Source organism: Mauremys reevesii, linkage group 11 (assembly GCF_016161935.1).
Source record: "Mauremys reevesii isolate NIE-2019 linkage group 11, ASM1616193v1, whole genome shotgun sequence".
NCBI lineage: Eukaryota > Metazoa > Chordata > Testudines > Geoemydidae > Mauremys > Mauremys reevesii.
In genome coordinates, this window is record NC_052633.1 from 52,519,582 (window position 1) to 52,545,776 (window position 26,195).

General features: G+C 40.8%; 1 protein-coding gene across 6 annotated transcripts in view; it reads right to left on the reverse strand.

Annotated features, from left to right (window-relative positions):
* The window catches only part of MBD5 (methyl-CpG binding domain protein 5), a 221,071-nt gene that overhangs the window by 124,776 nt on the left and 70,100 nt on the right, over positions 1-26,195 (reverse strand). For 5 of the 6 annotated variants that reach the window (XM_039493821.1, XM_039493823.1, XM_039493826.1 and 2 more), the window contains exon 3: positions 13,006-13,074. The exons of the other annotated variant lie outside the window; for it this stretch is intronic. The gene's annotated coding sequence lies outside the window, so the exon portion shown is untranslated. The remainder of the gene's footprint in view (positions 1-13,005; positions 13,075-26,195) is intronic. 6 annotated transcript variants of the gene reach the window in all.

The following is a 26,195-nucleotide window of genomic DNA, read 5'->3' on the forward strand; positions in this document are numbered from 1 at the left end:
CAAATAACCAAAACAATTACTAAGATATAACCACCAAGACCTAAGAAACAAGCAATGCAATCCTTGGGAGCTGCTTTTTCTCATCAACAAAAGCAAAAAACAAACTTTCTTTGCATTTGCAAAGTTATGATGAATAATAAATAAATAATAATATACACACAGATATAATATATCATTTTAAAAACTGTGTGGATATAATACTGTGCTGGTGAAATGCATCATCAGTAGGGCTCCATGTCTGTTATGGAGGTCGCGGAAATCAGAGATTCCATGACTTTCCATGACCTCTCCAGTAGCCAGTTTGGCTGACCTCAGGGCTGTCCAAGCAGCTTGCCCCAGGGCCAGCTGCTCAGGTGGCCCCAGGGCCAGCCACACTAGTCTCTGCTGGAGCAGCCCTGCACCCAGCCGCACTGGCCGCCGGTGGAGCTACTCTGGGGCCAGTGACACTGGCATCTGATTGGACAGCCCCGGGGACCGCCTGAGCAGCGGCTGATGCAGCTGGCCCTGGGGACCACTTGAGTAGCAGTCCTGGGGATGGCCGGAGCAGTGGGGGGGTGGGGGTGGCCGGAGCAGACGCTGCTCTGAGGCCCCCAGCAGCTAGTGCCTCTGGCCCCCTGCTCTCCCTCTGAGCAGCGGCCCCCTGGAGCCCTCCCTTGAGCATTGGCTCCTCCCACCCCCCCCCTCAGCAGGAGGCCCTCCAGAGCAGCAGCTCCTCCCTGGAACCCACCAGCTAAGATTTAGTCAGGGTATTTATAGTACAAGTCATGGACAGGTCACAGGGCCATGAATTTTTTTTTTTAGTGCCAGTGACCTGTCCGTGACTTTTATTAAAAATAACCATGACTAAATTGTAGCCTTAATCATCAGATTGTCAGTTCTGGTCAATGAAATCCTCTGTTTATCTACAAACAATACTTCTCATTCATGTTGCCCTGTCAGCATACCTCAACACTGATGTGGTGTTGGGGGAGACTTTATCTAGAGATGTAGTAGGGCTAGGTTAAGACTCCATGGCTCATACACTTCTTGTGTTCTCTGCTGAGTCTGCCAGCTAGTGCAAGAACACAGTGATGGGTGCCAGTTGGAGCGGAGATATGCCAAACTAATCTCACATGGCAGCCACAAAACATCCACTAGATAGGAACAACTTCTAAATCCCTGACGAGCTGGGCTGGGTTCAAACTAGTTACTCAGAGGTAAAAGGCTCTGTAATTCATTACCAATGTCACAAAGCATTCATTTCCCCTAATAAGGGCTAACTTGGTGGGTAAGAGGAGATGTCTATATCTACATATAAAAATATAAGAAAAAAAAAGATTAATAAAAATGTCAAAAGGTCTCAACATCCAGCACTCAAAAACCCAGGAAGTATCAAAATTAAGGTTAGCTGTACAGTTTTAATTTTGCCCCTATGTGCATTATGATCAAGCCTTTAATTACATGCTCATGTATTTTTTTTCTGCATCGGCTGACAGCAGGGTATGAGCCCAGAACCTTCAGATCCAAAGCACAGACCTTGAGATGAAGGAATACTACTTGCAGAAGTAGGCTGCTATTGCCTAGACAGGTGACAACACTCTTTGCCAGGGAAATAAAAAATAATTGTGAAAAAGTCGCACAACACTGGATATTAGAATTCCTTGGTTCTGGACCTGGCTCTGGGATGAGAATGTTGTCTAGTGCAGTGGCTCTCAACCTTTCCAGACTTTCAGGAGTATGATTTGTCTTGCGTACCCCTCACAGTTTCATCTCACTTAAAAATTACTTGTTTACAAAATCAGACCTAAAAATATAAAAGTGTCACAGCACACTATTACTGAAAAATTGCTTACTTGTTCATTTTTACCATATATTATAAATCAATTGGAATATAAATATTGTGCTTACATTTCAGTGTATAGTACATAGAACAGTATAAACAAGTAATTGTCTGTATGAAATTTTAATTTGTACTGAGTTTGCTAGTGCTTTTTATGTGGCTTGTTGTAAAACTAGGCAAATATCTAAACAAGTTGATGTATCTCCTGGAAGACCTCTGTGCACTACCAGGGGTACACGTACCACTGGTTAAGAACCACTGGTCTAGTGGTTAGAGTAGTCATTACAGAGAGCATAACCAAGCACAAAGATTTAGTACATTCACTCAAAGGAAATATGTCAAAAGCAGATGATGTTTGGTTCTGTGATAATTAGAGATCTGGGTTCTATTCCCAGTTCTGCGTGAAGTGGCCTTGTGTAATCTCTCAGTTATCCTTTGTAAAATGGGTGGAATGATAGTTGCTTGACTTTAAAGTAGAAACACAAGGCCTTGGCCAGGAATTAGGGCTGTGAACTGCACAAATATATTAATGGCAGTCAGTAGAAGACCAGAACCATAGTGCAATTTCTCTTAGGCCAAAGGATATTAAATACAGGACTTTCCTTTCTTCCTTCCTTTATGAAATCTGTGGCCACTGGCGGGTCTGGGAGTGTCTCCTTTGCATTTCAATATTTGTAAGTTCAAACTGCTGAAGTCCCAATCCTGCAAACCCTTGGCACATGCTTAACTTTAAGTAGATGAACAGCCCATTTAGACTACTTGTGCTTAAAATTAAGCACGTGTATATTTGCCAGATTGGGGCCTAAGTTTGTTAACATTTATTAAAATATCTGTTAATTTAATACTTCTTAGGACTAAAAATGATGCACATAAAGGGCACTATTTACAAATATCATCTAATTAACTTTCCTGTAAAAGAACAGAGGTACATATTTTCATTGGATAGCAGTGAAAGAAGGGTGAGGTACTAAACTAACTGTACTTCGACACACATGATGTGACAACACGTAAAAATCCCTCTTATGATTCCTTTTGATTGGCATTTGGTTTATGAGTTTCCTTGTTAAAAGTCAATTAAAAAACCCAACATTATGAACTCAGCTTTCTAAAACAAACCATTGAGGTATCAAATTTAAGAAAAAAAAATTGACTGCTTTAGGGCTTAGCTTTGCCCATTAATGTGCTTGAGTACCTTGGAATATCAGTTACTAAATTTACACAGACATTGGTGATGAACAATTTTAAAAGATATATAGTGTGGCACACCTTTTTACCTTGAGATTTTAAAAAGCTCTTTACAAAACAGTTAGAATGGATATCCATATAATTGCAATAATTCATTTTCATCGGTGTTTTGAAACTTTGGGAAATTCCAAGTCCCACTGGAATACAGTTATCCATTTTATTTCAAACAAGAATATTTAGATATTTTTTTTGAGGAAGCAAAACCATAATTACACACAGACTAATAACTTAAAAGTTAATGCAGGAAATGTCACTGCATTAACTTTTGACAGAGCTGCATTTGGCCCATCGAATTCTAGAACAAAAGCTTTACAGCTGATGACTTCATATGAAAGATAGCATACTAAATATTAGATAAGGAAAAAAATAAAGCATGTCTTAACATCGATAATTTTACTTCTATCTGCAACATTATTGGTCTTATTTGTTTAAGTCTAGATAAAAATAAAGTCAATTTAAAAACCCAGATTTTAAATCTCAGACACCGCTGATTTGCTTTTCTTTTTCTAATATGCATGAGATTAGAAACTATATCAAAATGTTTACATGATAGATATGTTTCTTTTTTAGCTGGCATGAATCATAGAAAAGGTGGACTAGAAGGGACCTTGAGTTCATCTCATTTAACTCCCGGCACTGAGGCAGGACCATCCCTGATGCGTGTTTGTCTAACCTAGTCTTAAAAGATTCCAGTGATGGACATTCCACAACTTCCCTAGGTAACCTACTCCACTGTTTAATTATCCTTATAGTTAGAAAGCTTTTCCTAATATCTAACCTAAATCTCCCTTGTTGCAGATTATTACTTCTCCTACCATCAGTGGGCACAGAGAACAATTGATCACCATCCTGTTTATAATAGCCTTTAATATATTTGATGACTGTTATCAGGTCCCCAATCCATCATCTCTTCTCAAGACTAAACATACAGAGGTTTGTTTTTGTTTATAACTTTTCTTTGTAGATCAGTTTTTCCTGTGGGTTTTTTGTTTGTTTGTTTGTTTGGATACATAAGGTTTTTGTTGCTCTCCTCTGGACTCTCTCCGATTTAATCACATCTTTCTTAAAAAAGTGTGGCTCCCAAAACTGAACACAATACTCCAGGCGAGGCCTCGCCAGTGCTGAGTCACAGCAGGACAATTACTTCCTGCGTCTTATATATGACACTCTTGTTAATGGACCCCACAATGATATCAGCCTTTTTCAAAACTAGATTATAGTGTTGGCTTATATTCAGTTTGTGGTCCAGCAAATCCTTTTCTGCAGTACTACTGCCTATTTAGTTATTCCCATTTTGTATTTGTGCATTTGATTTTTCCTTCATACTTTGTACTACTTTGTAATTGTCTTCACTGAATTTCATCTGGTTGATTTCAGATCAATTCTCCAATTTGTCAAGATCATTTTGAATTCTAATCCTGTCCTCCAAAATGCTGCAACCCCTCCCAGCCTGGTGTCATTCATAAATTCTATAAGCATACTCTCTACTCCATTACTCAAACTATCAATGAAATATTGAATATTACCGGACTCAGGATAGATCCTGCACTAGATACACATCCTCCCAGTTTGATAGTCAACCATTAATAAGTACTCTTTGCATATGGTCTTTCAACAAGTTGTGCACCCAACTTATAGTAATATAATCAAAACCACATTTCCCAAGTTTGCATATGAGAATGTCATGTGGGACTGTGTCAACAGCCTTACTAAAATCAAGATAAATTAAGTCTATAGCTTTACTGGTCTATCTTCTAGACCAGTAACCCTGTCACAGAAGGAAATTAAGTTGGTTTGGCCTGATTTCTTCTTGACAAATCCATGTTTGCTAATATTTACTACCAATTTATCCTCTAGGTGTTTAGAAAATGATTGTTTAATAATTTGTTTCAGTATCTTTCCAGGTATTGACTGGTCTACAATTCTCTGGGGCCTTTTTGTTCCCCTTTAAAAAGATAGGTACTATGTTTTTCATTCCTCAATCCTCTGGGACCTCATTGAGTTCTTGAAGATAACTGCTAACAGTTCCAAGATTGTTTCAGCTACTTCCTTAAGTACTGTAGGACGAATTTCATCAGGCCCTGCTGACTTGAAAACATCTAACTCACCTAAATATTCTTGAACTTATTCTTTCCCTATTCTGGCTTATGTTCCTTTCCCCTTGTTACTATTAAGTGTATTAAGTATTTGGACACCTTTTTTAGTAAAGACTTAAGAAAAATAAGCATTAAACACCTGAGCCTTCTTGATGTCATCCGTTATTAGTGCTTGTCCCTCGCTAAGTAGAGGACCTGCGCTTTCCTTCAACTTTCTCTTGTTTCTAATGCAGTGGTGCCCAAACGTTTCCTGTCATGTGTCCCCCCTCCCCCCAGTAATGGAATCTGTCTGCGCCCCCCTCCTGCATTATTGCACATTTGGCTCAGCAGAGGCGCTTGGGCTGCAGGTGGAGCTGGGGCTAGAAATGGGGCTGACGGTGGAGCTGGGGCTAGAGGCGGAGCTGGCCTGGGGATGGAAAAGGAATAAGGGCAAAGCTAGACAGGGGGTGGAGAGGAGCTGGGGCTGGAGCTGGTCTACACAAAAAAGTTAGGTTGATCCAGCTACTTCGCTCAGAGGTGTGAAAAATCCACACCTCTGAGCAATGTACTTAAGCTTACCTAGCCACCTGCATAGACAGTCCTAGGCTGATGGAAGAATTCATCCATTGACCTAGCTATTGCCTTTTTGGGTGGATTACCTACACCCAAAAAGGCAATCCCCTCCTGTTGGAATAGGCAGTGTCTGCACTTGACACGCTACAATGGTACAGCTACAGCACTACCACTGTGCCACTGCAGCGTTTCAAGTGTAGACAAGCCTTAGGAGAGTCCAGAAATGTTCCCAGCAGACAGCCAGGATCTCTTCGAAATGCCAAGCTATCTAGAAATCTGGGTGGTCACAGATAAAGCACAAGAGAACTCTGTCTGACTGCGTTGCTGTGACAGTTTACATTCAGCGGATTTAGCTACAGGAAAACACTGAAGTGTCTGCCCTCGAGTACCAAACTGCAGTTCTTCTGAACCTCCATTTCCTTTCCCTGCCAACTCTCTGTAACCATTACCCACCACACCCAAGCTGCCTTTCCCTTCCTCACACCAGTTGGGCTTCATACATCCTTGCTTTCTCCCTTTCCCTTCCTTCTCTCTCTCCTGTTTACCCCACCACCCTCAACTGGGTGGTAAGTCACAAAATTATGTCCAAATGGCATGAGAGAGGCAAAAAAAGGTAAAAACAGCCACCGAATAAAATAAGAAACATGTTTACATGTGGGAAAAGGGAAAATTCTGTCTTACCTGTGAATTTTCATTTTAGGACTCACTACATCAGCCTACAAGTGGGGCTTTCTCTGTCTCCATGGCAACTGGAGACCGACCAGATACTTGTACTGAGCCTGCATTTAGGACTGTCCCTCAGGAAGAACTCTCCAGAATTATAGCTTCCAAAGCTGAAAAATACCAACTATATAAAAGTTTAGATCTGGCATTCAATTCAAACCATTTGCAGTAAAGCCTGCATGTTAAATTTAGGGACTTCCTGGAGGAACACTATGCTCCCTTTCAAATCAATTAAAAGTGAGAAATAACAGCAAGAAAACTCTGGTCACAAAGCAATCCTCTGAAGGAGGATCAGACTGTTGGACATGGAGGGTTCCAGAATAAAAATTCACAGGTATGATAGAATTTTCCCATTCTCAATCCCTTTCTGTCCTGCAGACAGTCTTCACAGTGCAATTTAGAGAGCAGTAAATCATTCCTAAAGTGGAAGGAATATAAAAAAAATCTACCCGTGGAGGGATGAAAAGGAATTTAAGGTGTTAATGGTGTTACAGAACAGGGGCACCCTGTTCTGTAACACCATTCTATCAAATGAAGTAATCGCAGGGGTGAAGATGTCCAGTGTTTGAGAAAATGGGAGACCTTTCAGACTTCCTTGTACTATGTGTTATCTGTCCACTCCGCAATTGCTGCTTCTTTTCCAGGAATGTGGGATACAAAGACAAGTTGTACCTGTGGCTTTGAATGCCTCTGCTACATACAACTTCATTCCCCTGATGTCTCTGTTCATACCTAACTTAAGCATATCTAATACCTTAAGGTGTCTGGATTAAACCAGAAGGACAATTATATTCCAATTGTATGAGGAAGACTGATGAGTTTGGGGATGGAGGCCTACTTAGTTCACAGAATGTATAAATGTGGTTTCACTGAGAGCACACCAAGCTCCAAAACCCCCTTGGCAAAAGTGGCAGCCAGTAAGCAAGATATTTGCAGTAAGAAACAGAAGGGAACTACCACCTGTGAAGTAACAGGTGGTTTTATTAGGACTTGTAGCCCAAAGATCATGACAGGAAACTACAAATTGCCTATTGATAATATTAGTGGTCCTCAGGAATCTTATGTGACAGCAATGGGTGATTCTCACATCTGCAGTCACTGATTTACGTTCCAATAAGGGTTGGCCTTGGGCCCCGTGGCCAGGCCATCTTGTAAAAACACCAGTCTGCTCTTTTCTTCAGCTGACTTGGCCCTTGTCTGTGTTCCTTGCAATACCAACATCTAAACCTCATAGGTATCATTTGCAAAAATTCCTCCAAGATGCTAGAAGGGTGTTTGTAACAGTCTTAGAATAAGTGACTGTAGTTCCTTCCTCTTAATTTCCCAGCTGATAAGTTAGGGAACATTGGATATAAGTTCAGCTCCTGTTGCACCATATTTTGGGTTTGTGCGTTTTGGGAGTTAGAGATGAGGTTCCATTAACATGTAAATCAGGTCTGAGAACCAAGACCTGAAGGTTAATGAGAAGGTGATTATAATCACAGTGGCCAGGCCCTTCACAATCTTCTTTACCAAGTGCTTCTGCCTCATGTAGTACCTCTTTTGGTTTTCCAGCTGCATTTTGATACAAATAGATGCCTCAATAGGCTTCCAACCAGATCTTTGATGGGCTGAAAGGATAGATGGTCTAGACTGAATCCTATTGACTTTAAGTGTGTACTACTCAGCCAGCTGACCCTGACTTTCCTTTTTGGTGCAGACCCCTGAGGAGCAGCGAGAGATTCTGCCCAAGACCTGAATAAGGCTACTTCTCTAAGCAAAGCTGAAAGATATATAAACACCATGGTTCTAAAGAATCATCTGCTGGAGACAGAGGAGTGAACTGGATGATTTTTTGAATTAGATAGGTTACAATCCATGTCGTCTCTTTGGGCCATACCCTCATCCCAAGTCACACAGGAGTCCAGATGTGTTCCTCCTACATGGGGCTTGGCATCTGTACTGATGACCAGCTTTTCTGGATCTGAAATCAGATAGCTGTTAAATAATATTAAGATTCAGTTAATTAAGAGATGCTAATTCTGGATCTGAACCAAGATCTTTATACATTTCCTGCCATTGCTGGCTAGAAGCAAAGCAAGAATTACGCTGGGTTTTCACATGAGACTCACTAGCCCAAGAGAGGTGTCAGATTTTATCTTAGGAGAAGTGTGGTTACATTTTGAAAATCTGACACCATCTCATTCTTCTCTCTCTTCTGAAGTAAAGATTGTTGTGGATGGTAACTTAGATATTGGAGTTTTGTGAGGGCTGTAACTGATCCTTCCACTTCCTTGCTCAAAGCTTTTTTCTGAAGGCATGTAGATGTCTGAGTCCAAAAGGGGAATATTCTGTATTGAAAATGCTTCTTTCTGCACCAGTAACTAAAGGATCTCAGAGTGACTTTCCCTGATCACATTTTCAATGGCTTTCCATGAGTTTTATTTTTATATTCCAAAGTTTAGGAAAACAATGCTGTAATGACGGATTTCATTATTTCTGTCTCGAATATTGATCCACATATGGAACCTCAGAGATCTGAGGTTTAAAATGGGCTGCATGCCATGACTCTTCTTTACATGACAAAGAACCTGGTGCCCTTTCCAAAATCTCCCCTTCCAGACCTGATTCTGTCATTCCAATGTGTAGATGACCTATTGCACCATTCATCTTCTGATGCTATGAAGAGTCTTGCTGACAGTGCTGGTGTATTTTACTTTACTCTGGGGAAAAGAAACTTGTCCCTGGAACGAGTGACTTCTATACTTACCTGATTATCTCAAGCACTCATTTTCTGCATTGGTTCAGTGTCAAATGAGGTTCCAGACTTAAGTGCCCCTTATAGCATGTGTGTGTGAAAGAGAGAAATATACCCAGGCTTTGAAAATCAATAGACACTTTAGGAGTTGGATGGTCTTCGAGACAATCCCAGCCTTGGTCTTTCAACAGTTAAGACAACAATGGCCTCCTAATGTGTAATTTCTACACCTGCTGAGATAAGATAGTTTGAAGATTCTGGGAGGAGGATTTATTTCCTTGTCTAAAGCCTCAGGGACTGCTTTGTGTGTATGTTTCCCAAAGAGTTTACCAACAAAATGTTTGGAATACCATCAGATGTTAGCCTGCAATGCCAATTTGGTCAAGCCTTAGTTACCCCTGGAACATGTCTTTGGAAGTTCTGAATGTACAGCAGATCACAGTTCCGTGAAGTGTCAGTCCTGAAAAAGTTGTTAGGAAAATCTAGTTTAAAGTAGATTTTAGGGAAGGAGAGGGAGTGTTTGTTGCATGCTCACAAAGGACTCCCAGTTGAGAATAGTCCTCCACAATGAGAGACTACAGCCAGTATGTTCAGAACTGAGGCTACTGAAACCAAGTTTAGTCTAAATGATGAACTTATTTTCCTCTCTCTGTGTTTGCCAGGAATATTCCATCAGTTGATATGACTATGCTCTTCACTAAGCATGCAGTGGCTGCAGCAGGTAGGCTTAGGCAGAGTAATGAAAACCTTTCAGTCCCTTAGGTACAACCAGTTCTTGATAGGGAAATCCCACTCCACCTCAATCACACCCTCATCAAGCAAATGAGGAAGAATTATACAGATTTTCTGCATTTTTTTGTTTGCATTTTATTTTCTAAAAACATAAGCACCTGTAAAGTTAGACTCCCACTCATGCTAATTTTGGGACGCTTAGTTGAAAGTTTGCTCAAAGTCCAAAATTTACAAATTTTTCCTGCTCCTTAGAAAGTCTAGACAAGATTTATCAGAGATTTTAAAATTTTGTGCTGCTCTTTTCTGCTTCTGCAAGCTGTGAGAATAGGGGAGATGCAAGGGGGTTCTGAAAAACTTACCCCCCCATTTCCATGCCACTGGTTCTGGCCTGGTCTATGTGAAGGGCGCTCCATGCAGCCTGCTCAATTGTCTCAGCTTAGACCTTACACACATGTCAGCTGGGAGCTAGTTTCACTGTGGTCTGCTCAACCACCTTGGCTAGGAGCTTTCTATCTACCTTTTCTGAGTGGGGATGAGAGAGGAGGTGCTGTCTGTCAAACAATCCTCAGTAAGCCACTTTTTTTTTTTTTTTTAGAATGTGGTTTTTCTCCTCAGAATTGCTAAAGCCAAAGAAGAAACTAAAGACATTTAGATAACTAAATCTTCTAAAAATCCAGTGCAAGCTCTGCTCCAAAGGGAAACCTGGAATCTGCTACGTGGCATAGAATTCTGGGGAATTCATCCTGAGAGGCAACCTTGAGTCCGGGCTCAAAGAAAAAAGATGTGATCTGTCCCCCTGCTGCCATGGAGATGGGGAAAGCCCACTGTGAAGACTGTCTGACACGAAGGTGACTGAGAAAGTATGATACTTAGACCGTAAACTCTTTGGGACATGAACAGTCTTTTGTTAAATGTCAGTACAGCATCTAGCACAGTGGGGTGCAGAGTCTGTAACTGGGGATCCTTGGTGCTACTGCAATACAAATTTATTAATAAATAATAAGATGGAGCCATGGCCACAGCACTTAATCATTTTTTGTTTGAATTCTGAGTTGCCATAGCATTTCAGGATTAAATCATTTCACATTACTGAAACCACATCTTTGGTTAAACTGAATGACAGTACATCACATCATGTTGTATCTGAGCAGATACAGAATTGTGGCCATTACAAGAAATTCAGGATTTCAAGTATTTCATGTTATTGTAAAGGCACTGCAATACATAACAGTACCTCAAATGAAAAGTCATTCCGTGATTTATAAGCTAAAGGTACTTAAACATATGTATCACAGACTTAAACAGCCTATTTATTTTCAGGTGTAATCTTCTCACATCAGTTGGCATGATTATAGAAAGCACTGGCACAGATAATCTAGTTTTGCACCTCACTTGTGGTCTCATAAGTGTGCAACATGCAGCCTGCCCTGATAATACACAGCAGACATCACTCTGAAGTCCAGTCATGAGATCTCCACAGGCCTTTCAGCGTTCCAAATGCACACCCCACAGATATCCTACAGGTACTCAGAGTGAAGTTAAATATTATAGTTCTTTTCTCCTATCCAGATTTCTAATATAAATTCAGGAGCCAAAGAAGCAGAGATTAAGCAAAGGGTAAATCTACACATCAAGATCAGCTGACCTGGGCTCATGGGGCTAAAACTTGCAGTGTAGATATTTGGGTTCAGGCTGGAGCATGGGGTTTGAAACCCCATGGGTGGGAGGGTCTCAGAGTCCAGCCTTCAGCCCAAGTCTGAATGTCTACACTGTCATTTTTAGTTCCATAGTCTGAGCCCCACAAGCCTGAATCAATTGACTATGGCTCTGAAACTTGGTGCTGTGGGTTTTTTATTGCAGTGTAAACATATCCTGAGTCATGAGAATCCTAGTTGGCACTTGCAGCCAATTAATGTCCATGATACAGTTGGTAGAAAAAAATCCATTGTTCATTGCTGACAATTGGTTAATTTCTACAGATCTGAGAATCATGACTTACTGGTGAATCTGCCTCAGTGAGCCACTAAGCCTTGCAGAACTATGGAGGAATAGCTCTTTCAGTTGTTCAACTCTGAAGCTTGGTGGGATAGGAGAAAATAGTAGACAGAACCCATGTGCCAACACAGCATTAACATAATCTGAGAATGCTAAGCATTCAAGCCATTAGTAAGTATCTGCACATTGCCTAACTATGTCATCCAAGGAAGCATCACTCACTAAATAGTGATGCACACCTCCACAACGACAGCCTCAACTTGTGATATAACAGAAATAAGCTCATTACTGGCAGGAATCTAGGGTGGCAAACTTCCAAATGGCAATCCTCATGCACTGTTCCAAGCGCAGGTGGGACGGGGGAGAAGAGAGGGGAAATCTCAGAGTTGGTTTGGCACTGGAGAGTTTAAATTAGGGTGACAAGACATCCTGATAAAATCGGGACTGTCCCGATTTTGAGGAGTTTGTTCTGCGTCCCGACCAGAATACGGTTGGGATGCCATTTGTCCCGATATTTAGTTTCCTGGTCTTTGGTGGCAATTTGGGGGAGAGTCCTTCAGTCACGGACAGTTTTCAGCAGTATTTTGGCTGTGGGTGCTTGTGTCTTTGGCGGCAAGGTTTATTACCTTCCGCCGAAATACCGCCGAAGACCGTCCGCGACTGAAGGGCTCTCCGCCGAATTGCTGCTGAACTCCCGGACAGGTGAGTGTAAAAAAACAAACAACCCACCACCCCCAGCCCCTGTGGTGGTCCCGATATTTTCCCCTTAACATCTGGTCACCCTAGTTTAAGTGAGCTCAGCATAGATTTCCAAACAAGTTGTCCTTTTATGCCCTGAAGTTCTGAAGCCACTTTTGGTCATTATAAGTCTGCATCACTATCCTAACCCACTAGATTGCCTTGGACCAGTGCTCCATTGATCAAAGATGATCAAGCAATAGATCATACGGAAGAGTGGCTGAAATGCCTCTCTGCTTCCTCCAGCAAGCACACAAAATAAACTGGCTATGATAATCTGCAATGTGCTTCACTGATGCCTCACTTTAAGCTTTCCAGTGCAACAGGATCATCCTATTAATTTCAACAGACAGGACCACAGCACTCACCTGGGAGTCCTTCATGCTGGAAGTGAGTAGTTTTCAAAACAGCACAGGCAATAGAGCAACAGATGAATCCTAGGATAATATGGGAGAGATCATGGGAGTTTGAGTCAGACTACCGTGGTTCCTTCAGCTTCTAGGTGGTATCTCATACTGCACTGCAAAATTTACCCAGAATGCATCGAGTCTATAAGCAGTGGTAGGTATCCTGGGATACCTGTCCATAGCACCCTGTGATGCCTGCCTACATCCCTTGATACATGTTTAGCATCTTGTAACGTTGTTACCATTCCTTTCTACATAAACTAATGTTATCGTCATATTCATTCAGTACATCTTTATTGGTTTTTTATATTGCTGTTCTTTTGAGGAATGTATTTAATAATTTTTTCAGCATCTATATACTCTATTTTCTAGTTAACAAGTAGCACATTATTTCTTAGCTGCAAGTTAGGGGGATAAGATAGTTAAGCATGAAAGTAATATAGCTGCAAATGTGGGTGGCCTATATAAGTTAGTACACATTATTCTGTTGTACATTTAATAAGTACTGTATTATGTTTAATAAACACAGTTTACAATATAATTTACAAATAAGTGACTTTCATGTATTCTACCAACTGGCATATAAAGAACACGATTTTAAACAGTATTGCAAGATACAAGGGCTCGAAAGCTTGTTCCTTTCACCAATAGAAGTTGGTCCAGTAAAAGATATCACCTCAAACGCCTTGTCTCTCATGTGCATAAGGGAGATGACACATGTATAATTGTACTATAACAGAAATAATATGCAACAATACCATTACAAGTTGTATTTTAAAATATATACACAAGGGTGTAGATTTAAGGTTGCATATATGGAGAGCAGAATCCAGCTTGCTCTTCCAAAACTATGTGGGCTGTGCACTGTCGACCGTGGTAAAAACTTGTGTTAGTCAGGAAAGTAAATTGATTCTCCCTTTAAATTATATCTAAGAAGCTATGTGAGTAAGATGTGGCTATTGCTATTTATCACCAAAAACATGCTTTAGGAATGTTTTCTCACTATAAATTTAATTTGAAAAAAAAATCATTTAGTTGTATTTGTGTGTGTGACTGCATGCTTGGTTTTTTGTTTCTTTCTTCTTTAAATCCCTGAAATATAATGTGGGGCATCTTGTCAGTGACCAGTGTGTGTGATCAGGCTGAGTGGTTATAGCAGGAGTCATAGTTAGGATTTGGAGCCGAGGTCAGAGCCAGCAGCTAGGTGACAGAGCTGAATTCAGAAGTCAGGAGTTGAAGCCCAGTCAGAGCTGAAATCAGAGGCCAGAGCTAAGGGTCAGAGATGAAATCAGGAATCACAGCAGAGGGTCAGGACCAGACTATCTGAAGTAAGGTAAGGTTGGGGCTAAGGCAGGAGCAGGGCTGAACAAGGCAGGAGCGAGTCTGGGAAAGAGCCGGTGCAGAATCTGTTGCAGCTGTGGGCAAATGCTTTAAGCTGCCATTGAACTGCTGCTGGGCTTAAGAGCTGGGTGGCTGACTCTTACAAACAACCAGGTGGTGTAACCAAACCAACGTGCTCTTTAGTTGCCTGAAGATTGGCTTGGTAGCAGGTCCTGATTCCAGACACATCAAGAATATATGTTTTTAATAGGGCTGTTGATTCATCACAGTTAACTCACATGATTAACTCAAAAAAATTAACTGTGATTAAAAAAACAATCGCAATTAATCACACCGTTAAACAATAGAATATAATTGAAATTTATTAAATATTTTTGGATGTTTTTCTACATTTTCAAATATATTGATTTCTATTACAACACAGAATACAAAGTATACAGTGTCACTTCATATTTTTTATTACAAATATTTGTACTGTAAAAATGATAAATAGTATTTTTCAATTAACCTCATAACAAGTACTGTAGTGCAATCTCTTTATCATGAAACTGTAACTTACAAATGTAGATTTTTTTTGTTACTTCGCTGCACTCAAAAAAACTTCAAAAAAACCAATGTAAAACTTTAGAGCCTACAAGTCCACTCAGTCCTACTTCTTGTTCAGCCAATTGCTAAGACAAACAAGTCTGTTTACATTTATGGGAGATACTGCTGACTGCTTCTTATTTACACTGTCACCTGAAAGTGAGAACGGGTGTTCGCATGGCACTTTTGTAGCCGGCGTTGCAAGGTATTTATGTGCCAGATATGCCCAACATTCATATGTCCCTTCATGCTTCATGCTTCGGCCACCATTCCAGAGGACATGCTTCCATGCTGATGATGGTTGTTAAAAAAAATAATGGATCAATTAAATTTGTGACTGAACTCTTTGGAGGAGAATTGTATATCTCCTGTTCTGTTTTACCCACATTGTGCCATATATTTCATGTTATTGCTGTCTCGGATGATGACCCAGCACATGGAGCATGCTTTCAGAAGTCTTAAAAGAGTAATACTCCGATGTGGAAACTACAGAACCTGAACCACCAAAAAAGAAAATCAACCTTCAGCTGGTAGCATCTGACTCAGATGATGAAAATGAACGTGCATCGGTCCGCTCTGCTTTGGATCGTTATCAAGCAGAACCCATCATCAGCAGAGATGCATGTCTTCTGGAATGGTGGTTGAAGCATAAAGGGACATATGAATCTTTAGCGCATCTGGCATGTAAATATCTTGCGATGCCAGCTACCACAGTGCCATGCAAACGCCTGTTCTCACTTTCAGGTGCCATTGTAAACAAGATGTGGGCAGCATTATCGCCTGCAAATTGTAACCAGACTTGTTTGTCTGAGCAATTGGCTGAAGTAGGACTGAGTGGACTTGCAGATTCTAAAATTTTACATTGTTTTATTTTTGAATGCAGTTGTATTTTGTACATAATTCTACATTTGTAAGTTCAACTTTCGTTATAATGAGATTGCACTACAGTACTTGTATTAGGTGAATTGAAGTATACTATTTCTTTTTTTTTTTACAGTGCAAATATTTGTAATAAAAATAAATATAAAGTGAGCACTGTACACTTTGTATTCTGTGTTGTAACTGAAATTAATATATTTGAAAACATCAAAAAATTTTAAATAAATGATATTCTATTATTGTTTAACAGTGTGATTAATCGCATGACAGCCCTAGTTTTTAATTACAAAGCATCAGTCTCTCAAAAGATATTTAGCTTTCAAGTCCTGTGCCCCAAAACAAAGCCATTCACTAAAAATTCATAATGTAAACCCAAAAGGGACAATCATGATCATTTGTCTGACCTGCCTAAAACAGTCCATAAAATTTCAAGCCCAATAACTTGTTCTATAATGCAGAGTTACTTTCTAGATATCAGACAATATATCTTAAAAAGACACATTGCCTCACTCAGTCATGCTAGATATTTATTTTTCTTTTTTCAAAGCGGAAATGACAAAGTCCATAAAATGTATCAGAATTGCACTTTTCAAAAACAATACATAAAAGCATAGACCCATTCTGATAAGAAAACTAGAAGCTTTAAAACTCTTTCTTATGTCCTTCCTACAGGACAAAGAGGAACCATTTTACAAAAGTCTTTTTGTACAGTCAAGATGAAATATCAATATTTTCCTCACACACTGAACATGGCACTATTTTATTTTCTAAAACGGGAGCAAACAAAAACTGGGGTATTAAAATTGGCACCCGAGAAGTTTAAAACTGGGAGGTTAAAACCAATCAAGCTATGGGGTCTCTAAGTCACATGCATTTTTAGCTATAAACAGCAAATTTTTAAACATTTTAGAACAAAATAATTTAAAAAATAGTATTTATAAATTAAAACTTCTGAGAGGTTATGTTTACAGGCATGTACTACTTATTCTTAAAGTCTTTCGGGGGGAAAAAGGCATCAGAAAGAAGCTTTTTAAATATAAAGACGATTATGCTACAGAAAGCCATTTGGTAAAGGAGAATTGAATTTTACACTGTCATACCAAAGAAGATGCCTGACAAGGCTCAGAAGAATTTTATTTTTCTCAATCCTTCAACTACTGAACAGAAAACAAACTTTTAAAAAAATTGGAAAAATAATTGTTTTGCCAGTATTACAGGCACTACAGACATTATATCAGAAATAATCCCATATTAGTGAAATTGTATGTGACATACTGTATTTCACACCAAACATTAGTAATATGGCATTTTAAGAAAATATAACAGATTACTAGAATATTTTCCTTCTATAGTTGGTGATTTGCTGTCAGACTTGCTACACAGCAAGATGTTTCAGGTTTTCTCATTTGAATGATCTGAGTGTATTAATATGCAAACTGGGAAGAACATCACATTTTACTTTCATCATGGATCACAGCCGGCTTTTAATAAATATTAAACCTGATGAACTCACATGCATCTATTTCAGCTGATGCAACAACTAGAGCCAAAGCAGTAACATCATGTACTAATATCCTTACACTTAAAGGGACTTGCAGCAGACAAGAGTGGCGAGATTTGAGCAAAATGACATATTGATCAGTCTTCCACATAACTGAAATTGTTCACCTGTATTACCTGAGTTAACATCAAATGTACCATATCTTTCAGCCAATGGACAAACCGAGTGAAATCCTGGACCTATTCAAGTCAATGGAGTTTTTGCCGTTGATTTCAATAGAGCCAGGATTTCACTCATGTTCTTCACTTGTATCATCTGACATATACAGAAAATTCAGAAACTGTAGCCAAATCTCTTGATCATGAGTTATAGGCCTTTAAATCAATGGTCAGTACTTGAGATCACAAGATCAACCACAACAAAAAATAAATGTATTTTCAAATTTCTTTACGTATCATAGATCTGTGTAGTAGGAATGTCTTTTATTGTAGAGAACATCACTTTTCTTCATACCTGTGGAAGCCAAAAACCTAGGACCGTGACTACTGCAGCTTGATCCTAGTATCTGTTGGATATCCTTTCTGCATACACTGTCACTACTTCTTATCTTAGGGATACAATGGCATAAAGTACCACAAAGATCAAGCACACAAGATCTGGAGATTGAAAAATGTTCAGTATCAATTTTCCTGGCCACAGGGGTTGATGCTCAATCCATTTAACACTGGAAATGTCTTTCAGTCGCCATACGTACATATGTATCGGATTAGCCGGACTTGCCACTGTTGCTTGTTTAGTTGCCTATTGAATCTATGCTCTACAAATGTCTATTTATTTCACTCAAATCCTTAAAATATCTGTGGTTTAGGTACATGGAGTATCATCTCTGCTTTTCTAGGAAGAATGTATGAAAAAAGTAAAACTTATCACACTCGATATTAAGAATCATCAGACTTTATCAACAGGAGTTAGTAAGATTGTTAAGTGAATGCATACTGCAGTGGACACAGAATTTGTGAGGTTCACCTAGAGAGACTCTGTCATGTCCTGACCTTCCACTGGTGTCTCATAATTATAACTGTAGCCAGCTTTGTTTTTCATTTCCAGTTCGCATTTGTGAGAATAGCAATTAATTCATTATACTATACTATACCTTCCTTTATTTTGTTAGTTTTCTTTCATCTTCCAGTCATAATTTACATATCAAGATGACAAAACTCACAGCCTGTTTCACGATGTTGGAATACATATATGAATTTCCAGAAAGCCTTTGACAAGGTCCCTCACCAAAGGCTCTTACGTAAATTAAGCTGTCATGGGATAAAAGGGAAGGTCCTTTCATGGATTGAGAACTGGTTAAAGGACAGGGAACAAAGGGTAGGAATTAATGGTAAATTCTCAGAATGGAGAGGGGTAACTAGTGGTGTTCCCCAAGGGTCAGTCCTCGGACCAATCCTATTCAATTTATTCATAAATGATCTGGAGAAAGGGGTAAACAGTGAGGTGGCAAAGTTTGCAGATGATACTAAACTACTGAAGATAGTTAAGACCAAAGCAGATTGTGAAGAACTTCAAAAAGATCTCACAAAACTAAGGCAACAAAATGGCAAATGAAATTTAAATGTGGATAAATGTAAAGTAATGCACATTGGAAAAAATAACCCCAACTATACATACAATATGATGGGGGCTAATTTAGCTACAACGAGTCAGGAAAAAGATCTTGGCGTCATCGTAAATAGTTCTCTGAAGATGTCCACGCAGTGTGCAGAGGCGGTCAAAAAGCAAACAGGATGTTAGGAATCATTAAAAAGGGGATAGAGAATAAGACTGAGAATATATTATTGCCCTTATATAAATCCATGGTACGCCCACATCTCGAATACTGTGTACAGATGTGGTCTCCTCACCTCAAAAAAGATATTCTAGCACTAGAAAAGGTTCAGAAAAGGGCAACTAAAATGATTAGGGGTTTAGAGAGGGTCCCATACGAGGAAAGATTAAAGAGGCTAGGACTCTTCAGCTTGGAAAAGAGAAGACTAAGGGGGGACATGATAGAGGTATATAAAATCATGAGTGATGTTGAGAAAGTGGATAAGGAAAAGTTATTTACTTATTCCCATAATACAAGAACTAGGGGTCACCAAATGAAATTAATAGGCAGCAGGTTTAAAACAAATAAAAGGAAGTTCTTCACGCAGCGCACAGTGAACTTGTGGAACTCCTTACCTGAGGAGGTTGTGAAGGCTAGGACTATAACAATGTTTAAAAGGGGACTGGATAAATTCATGGTGGCTAAGTCCATAAATGGCTATTAGCCAGGATGGGTAAGAATGGTGTCCCTAGCCTCTGTTCGTCAGAGGATGGAGATGGATGGCAGGAGAGAGATCACTTGATCATTGCCTGTTAGGTTCACTCCCTCTGGGGCACCTGGCATTGGCCACTGTCGGTAGACAGATACTGGGCTAGATGGACCTTTGGACTGACCCGGTACGGCCTTTCTTATGTTCTTATGTTAATTGCATTCTCAGTTACTTTTATAATTTCATACTGGGCTGTGTCCTAAATAGTAGTAGTTCTTTCAGGCTGACTTCAGAAATTCTTGCATAAATGAACAACGTGTCCAAATACTGAACAAAATTGATAAAAGCCAATTTTCATTATTGTTGTTTTCATGACACACTCTAAATGGAAAGTATAATTTCTCTATAATTTTTATGAGGTCAGCTAATGCCATATCTTTTATTTTTCATGCCTGTAAGGCTATGTCCAAACTTTGAGCTGGGACCATGATTCCCAGCTCAAGGAGAGATACTAGCACTCGTTGAGCTAACATGCGAAAAACAGAATGTGGCCGTGCAGCACGAGCAGCAGGATGATCTAGCTCCCCGAGTACTGCCTAGGGCAGGGGTGGCCAACCTGTGGCTCCGGAGCTGCTTGCGGCTCTTCAGTAGTTAATATGCGGCTCCTTGCATAGGTGCTGACTCTGGGGCTGGAACTACAGTTGCCAACTTTCCCCTGCTGAACCCCAGGCCCTTCCCCCACTCCACCCCTTACCCCAAGGCCCCTGCCCCTTCCCGCCCTCTCTCTGAGCCTGCTGCACCCTTGCTCCTCCCCCCTTCATCCCAGAGCCTCCTGTACACTGCAAAACAGCTGATCACGGCAGGCAGGAGGCACAGGGAGGGAGGGGGAGGTGCTGATCGGCAGGGCTGCCGGCAAACAGGAGGTGCTGGCGGTGGCGGGAGGAAGAGCTGATGGGGGCTGCTGATGTATTACTGTGGCTCTTTGGCAATGTACATTAGTAAATTCTGGTTCCTTCTCAGGCTCAGGTTAGCCACCCCAGCCTAGGGTCTTGAATAGGTACATACTTGGGGTGGCTAGCCATGGTGAAAGCCTTTTTATTCACTTGGATTTTACCAATTGCAATTGCCAATATTTATAAAATCATCCCTATAGTTCCAGGAATGTGGTAGCACATTATCCAGCAAAGAAAGCAGAATGCTGCACCTCTCATAGAATACCAGGGTTGGAAGGGACCTCAAGAGGTCATCTAGACCAACCCCCTGCTCAAAGTAGGACCAATCCCCAGACAGATTTTTACTCTAGTTCCCTAAATAGCTCCCTCAAGGGCTGAACTCACAACCCTGGGTTGAGCAGGCCAATGGTCAAACCGCTGAGCTATTCCTCCAACACAGGACAACAATTAGGGAATATCATACCAATTCTTTGGTCTGTATGTCATCTTCAGAAATATTTACATGGGATTGAATTTAAAAGCATCATCTCTGTCAATTGGGCCAGATCAACTGGTGTACATTGGTGTAGTTCTATTATAATCAATGGAGCTATGCCAAGTTAGACCAGATGAAGGATCTGATCAATTCCAACTTATTTTAAGAAAAATGTCAAAAACTGTAATTTCAGCACTTCCATTGTTCATCATAGGGAAGAGAAGTTGCAGTTATATTGTGCTTGCCATGCGATAAAAACAAGAGGTAGCTAGGAAATTTCAGTTAGCAGCCATTTTTAAAACCATAAATCTGAACATCCATTTTTTTTATTGTACTGCTGCAGCTGCTTTTCTTTTCTTCCATTTCTGGACTAGCTCTTAAAATACAGCATAATTGTTGTAGAAATTCTTGAGTAATTGCTCCCAGAATAAAGACAGTCAGCCCCTATCTTGGACACAGAAATGAACTGTTCTGAATGACTTTAGTTTTGTTAAATATGCCCTGTGTTAAAAGTGTGTTTTCAAGTTGACCGTAGACCTGCTGGCCTGTTTCCCCAGACCAGGCAGGATTAAATGCCTGCCAAAAAAGAGACTGTTCAAGCCCTTCCTTCAAGGCAGTTTATTCTCCAACCAAAAATGTATATAGTAACACCAAAACAGATAGCTTTGATCAAGCTATCCCTTGATCAAAGCAGAATGAAGCAGTAAAGAGACCTTTCCTCTTGCTCATCACCCAGGTCCTGCTAATGAGCCACCTTCCTTCTTGCAGCATGAGTGTGAGAGAGTGTGTGTGTTCTTGCTAGGACCCCGGAGAAAATGTCTACACTGCAGCCAGCATCATGCCTCCCAGCTCGGTAGACAGACACACGCTAGCTCTGCTCAAGTAGCGCACTAAAAATACCAATGTGGAGGTTATGGCATGGGCTGCCTGCCCAAGTACAAGCCTACCCAACCCCCTGCTTCTGTACTTGGGAAGCTAGCCTGTGCCACACCAGCCTGTACTGCTATTTTTAGTGTGCTAGCTTGAGCACACTACCCTGAGAGGTCTAAAGAATATTTATTGTGAGCTCTAATGCTTAATTGAAGAGAAGGTGTTGCATTTTCAACAGGTTCCTTGATTCAAAGTATTAATCAGTCATTGAAATTACAGGTGATTTTCAGAACTCCCATTTATACTTTTTTTAAAATTTCAATATAAACCAGGGGCAGGCAAACTTTTTGGCCTGAGGGCCGCATTGGGTTTCGTAAATTGTATGGAGGGACGGTTAGGGGAGGGGGTCATGGCCTGGCCCCCACCTCCTATCTGCCCCCCCCCAGACTCCTGCCCCATCCAACCCCTCTGTTCCCTGATGGCCTCTCTGGGACCCCTGCCCCATCCCCCTCCGCTCCCTGACCCCTGACTGCCTCTGGACTCCTGCCACCCCATCCAACCCCTCCTCTCATTCCTGACACCACCACCCTCCCCAGGACCCCTGCCCCATCCAGCCACCCTGTCCCCTGACTGTCCCCTGCCGCCCCATCCAACCCCCCTCCTTCCTAACTGCCCCCAAGACCCCATTCAACCCGTTATCCCTGACCACCCCACCCTCTGACCACCACCCCAAACTCCCCTGCCTGCTATCTACCCTCCCTCCGCCCCGCTCCCTGCCCCCTTACCACACTGCCTGGAGCACCAGTGGCTGATGGCGCCTCCTGGGCCAGGAGCTCAGAGGCTGGGCAGGATGGTCCTGCAGGCCTTAGTTTGCCCACCTCTGATATAAACACGTTAGAAGATATTAAGTAACGTGTGCAAACTAGCATGTTATAAAAAACTAGTGTACAAAAACCATGCTATACTGGATGAGCTGAAGTCTACAATGTCTTGTCTACACTGCAGTTTTTAATGTATTTGTTACTACTTTTTAAAATCACACAGTTAATTCCTAGTCAAAACAAACCCACTTATGGCTGCAAAGTGCGACAAGTTAGGCCAATGATAAGTGCTTTTGAATATCCCAGCCAAAGAATTTTAAACACCGAGTAAAAAATCCCTCTTTTCTCTGATGTTTAACTTTCACTCTCATCTCTTGTGATGTCACCATTTCTCTAATTCTGCATTATGACAGAGACTCTTCAAGCCAAAACAGGTCCCAAGTTTCTAAAGAGGAAACCAACAAGCAAAATTTAAAAATAATAGCAAAACCCATAACTTTTTAGGCCTTCTTTACGTATCATGAAAAAAACCAACAACTTACTTTTCTTTCTTTGCTAGTCACTTTTAAAATTAAAACTTAGAAGAAAATCTGCTAGGTTTAACAGAGTAACCACCTTTGAATTTTTCATTATGAATTGTTCTATATACTTAAGTTGGAGACAAACTAAAATATTTTAATTTGGCTTGTTCATGTGGCAGAGATGAATCATTTTCTTTTACTTTCCACAGTGTTTCCCATATTTCTCTAAATACATTTTTCCCTTTAAAAAGTTTGTGCAATTAAGCTAAATAATGAAGGTAGATCCTGCTCCATTATTTTAGCCAGAGTGCTCTTCTAAGAAAAACAAAAGCTGATATGCAACCAACTGAAGGATTATAGATAGGGCCCTACCAAATTCACAGCATGAGAAATGCATCACGGACTGTGAAATCTTGTCTCCCAAACGTGAAATCTGGTCTTTTGTGTGCTTTTACCCTATACTATACAGATTTCACGGAAAGACCAGCATTTCTCAAAATGGGGGTCCTGACCCAAAAGGGTGTTGCGGGAGGGGTGGGGGGTGTGCCACTGCCAACAGCAGTGCAGAAGTAAGGGTAGTAGTACTGCAACCCCCCCCCCCCCCACACACACACAATAACCTTGCAAACCCTTCTCCCCCAATTCCTTTTTGGGTCAGGACCCCTACAATTATAACACCATGAAATTTCAGATTTAAGTAGCTGAAATCAGGATTTTAAAAATTGTAAATTTCATATGACCGTGAAATTAACTAAAATGGACCATGAATTTGGTAAGGTCCTAATTATAGAATTCTTCTGATGTGCTACATCCAAAATATGTGAAACTATAAGACAAGATTTCACAAACACTTCCTGGCAGAATTAGAATATTAGAATTAGAAAAACAGTACTTGTTCTAGAGTTATCCAAACTGCTGAGTTTGTGTGGATTGAAACATGTGGATGACATGCAAATAAAGCTAAAGCTTTGCATACAAAAGCTTCCACTGCTTATCCCACAAGGTCTTTAGGAAATAGTTGATACTAAAAGAACTCATGGATTTACCAGTTTCTGCCACAGAAATGTCAATTTTAGAGATAGAAAACTAATTCACTTTAGTACCACAGAATTTTGCAATATTTTGCCAGTTAGCAACAAAAATAACAATCAGACAATTTTCAACATAATTTGATCAATTAGGTAACAGAAAAAAAATGGTATGGGAATTATTTTCCCTTGAAAAATATGCTTTTTTTGCACCAACTTCTCATTTTGAATCTTGGAAGCCACTTTAATTTGCAATTTATTTACAATAACTGCTTCAAGAGAGAGTTGAAATCTTCACTACAGTCTTGATAAAGATCTTCCTCAGCATGATGCAACTGTAGAATAACTGGGGATCATTAAATTTAAACAGGAATTGTGTGTGTTTAGTTTTGGGTTTTAATCTTATTCCTATGGAAAAGGATTTTCAACTTGGTGAAAATGGTAAGAGAATTCTGTTTGGGCAGTCTTTAGCTTCTTTACTTAATCCAAGATTTCAAATCAAACATTATTTAAAAGATTTGGCTGAAGTCAGTGACACTACAGAAGGGGTACATTCACTACTGTTTATTATTTTTTAATTGTTTTCTGGTAATCACAAGTAAAGTAACATTCAGGGTCAACGGGTCTTGAGTTCCTAACAAATTTAAATATTTTTGAAAATCCCACCATACGATCTAATCTATGGGTGGAGAAACAACTACTTTCTCAAAAGACAGGAAAAGATTAGACACACAGATAGCCACACACAAAGGGGTCGCTGCTATAAGGACATAAAACATATAAAAAATGGCAAATGGCCACCAAGGGTTTAACGACAGATCAGAAGAAGCTACCTATTAATTTAGACTGGAGACAGACCTAGAAACTAGGGCTGTCAAGTGATTACAAAAATTAATGGGATTAATTGTGTGATTAATTGTACTGTTAAAACAATAACAGAATACCATTTATTTAAATATTTTTGGATGTTTTCAACATTTTCAAATAAATTGATTTCAGTTACAACACAGAATACAAAGTGTACAAAGTGTACAGTGCTGGGGATGTGGGCTCTCGAGTGGGGCCAGAGATAAGAGATTAGAGTTGCAAAGGGGGGGCTCCGAGCTGGGGCCGAGGGGTTTGGAGCGCAGACTCTGGGACAGAGTGTGGGTGTGGGAAGAGGTTCAGGGCTGGGGCAGGCGGTTCAGGTGCGGGCTCCAGAGGGAGTTGGGGTGCGGGAAGGGATTCAGTGCTGGGGCAGGCAGCGTGGGGGTGGCGCTAGCGGGTGGGAGCAGCGCACAGAGCCCCCAGGCCACTCTTGCACCTAGGAGCCGGATATGCCGGCTGCTTCCGGGAGCTGTGCAGAGCCAGGCCAGGCAGGGAGCCTGCCTTAGCCCTGCTGTACCGCTCACCAGACTTTTAGTGGCCCGGTCCCTTTTCAACCGGGTGTTCTGGTGAAAACCGGATGCCTGGCAACCCTAGACTGCATATGTCTTGCAAGCTGGAGAGGGCATTCACCTGCTGTGGAAATTTGAGCAAGTAAAAGTTGTGTTCTTCCCTCAGGTTACAGTTTGGTTAGACAACCTGCTTTTCTTGATTCTATGCTTTATCATCATTATAGATAATATAAAAATGTACTACACCTCTACCCCGATATAACACGGTCCTTAGGAGCCAAAAATCCCTACCACGTTATAGATGAAACACGGTTATATCATGGTAGCGGTGGCAGGGTTCCAGCAATGATTTAAAGAGCCTCAGGCTCCGGCTGCTGCGGGGAGCCCGGGCCCTTTAAACCGCTGGCCAAGCTCCGCTGCCGCAGCCCCGGGGTAGCAGCAGCAGGGCTCCAGTGGTGATTTATAGCGCCCAGGGCTCCCCGCAGCAGCCGGAGCCCC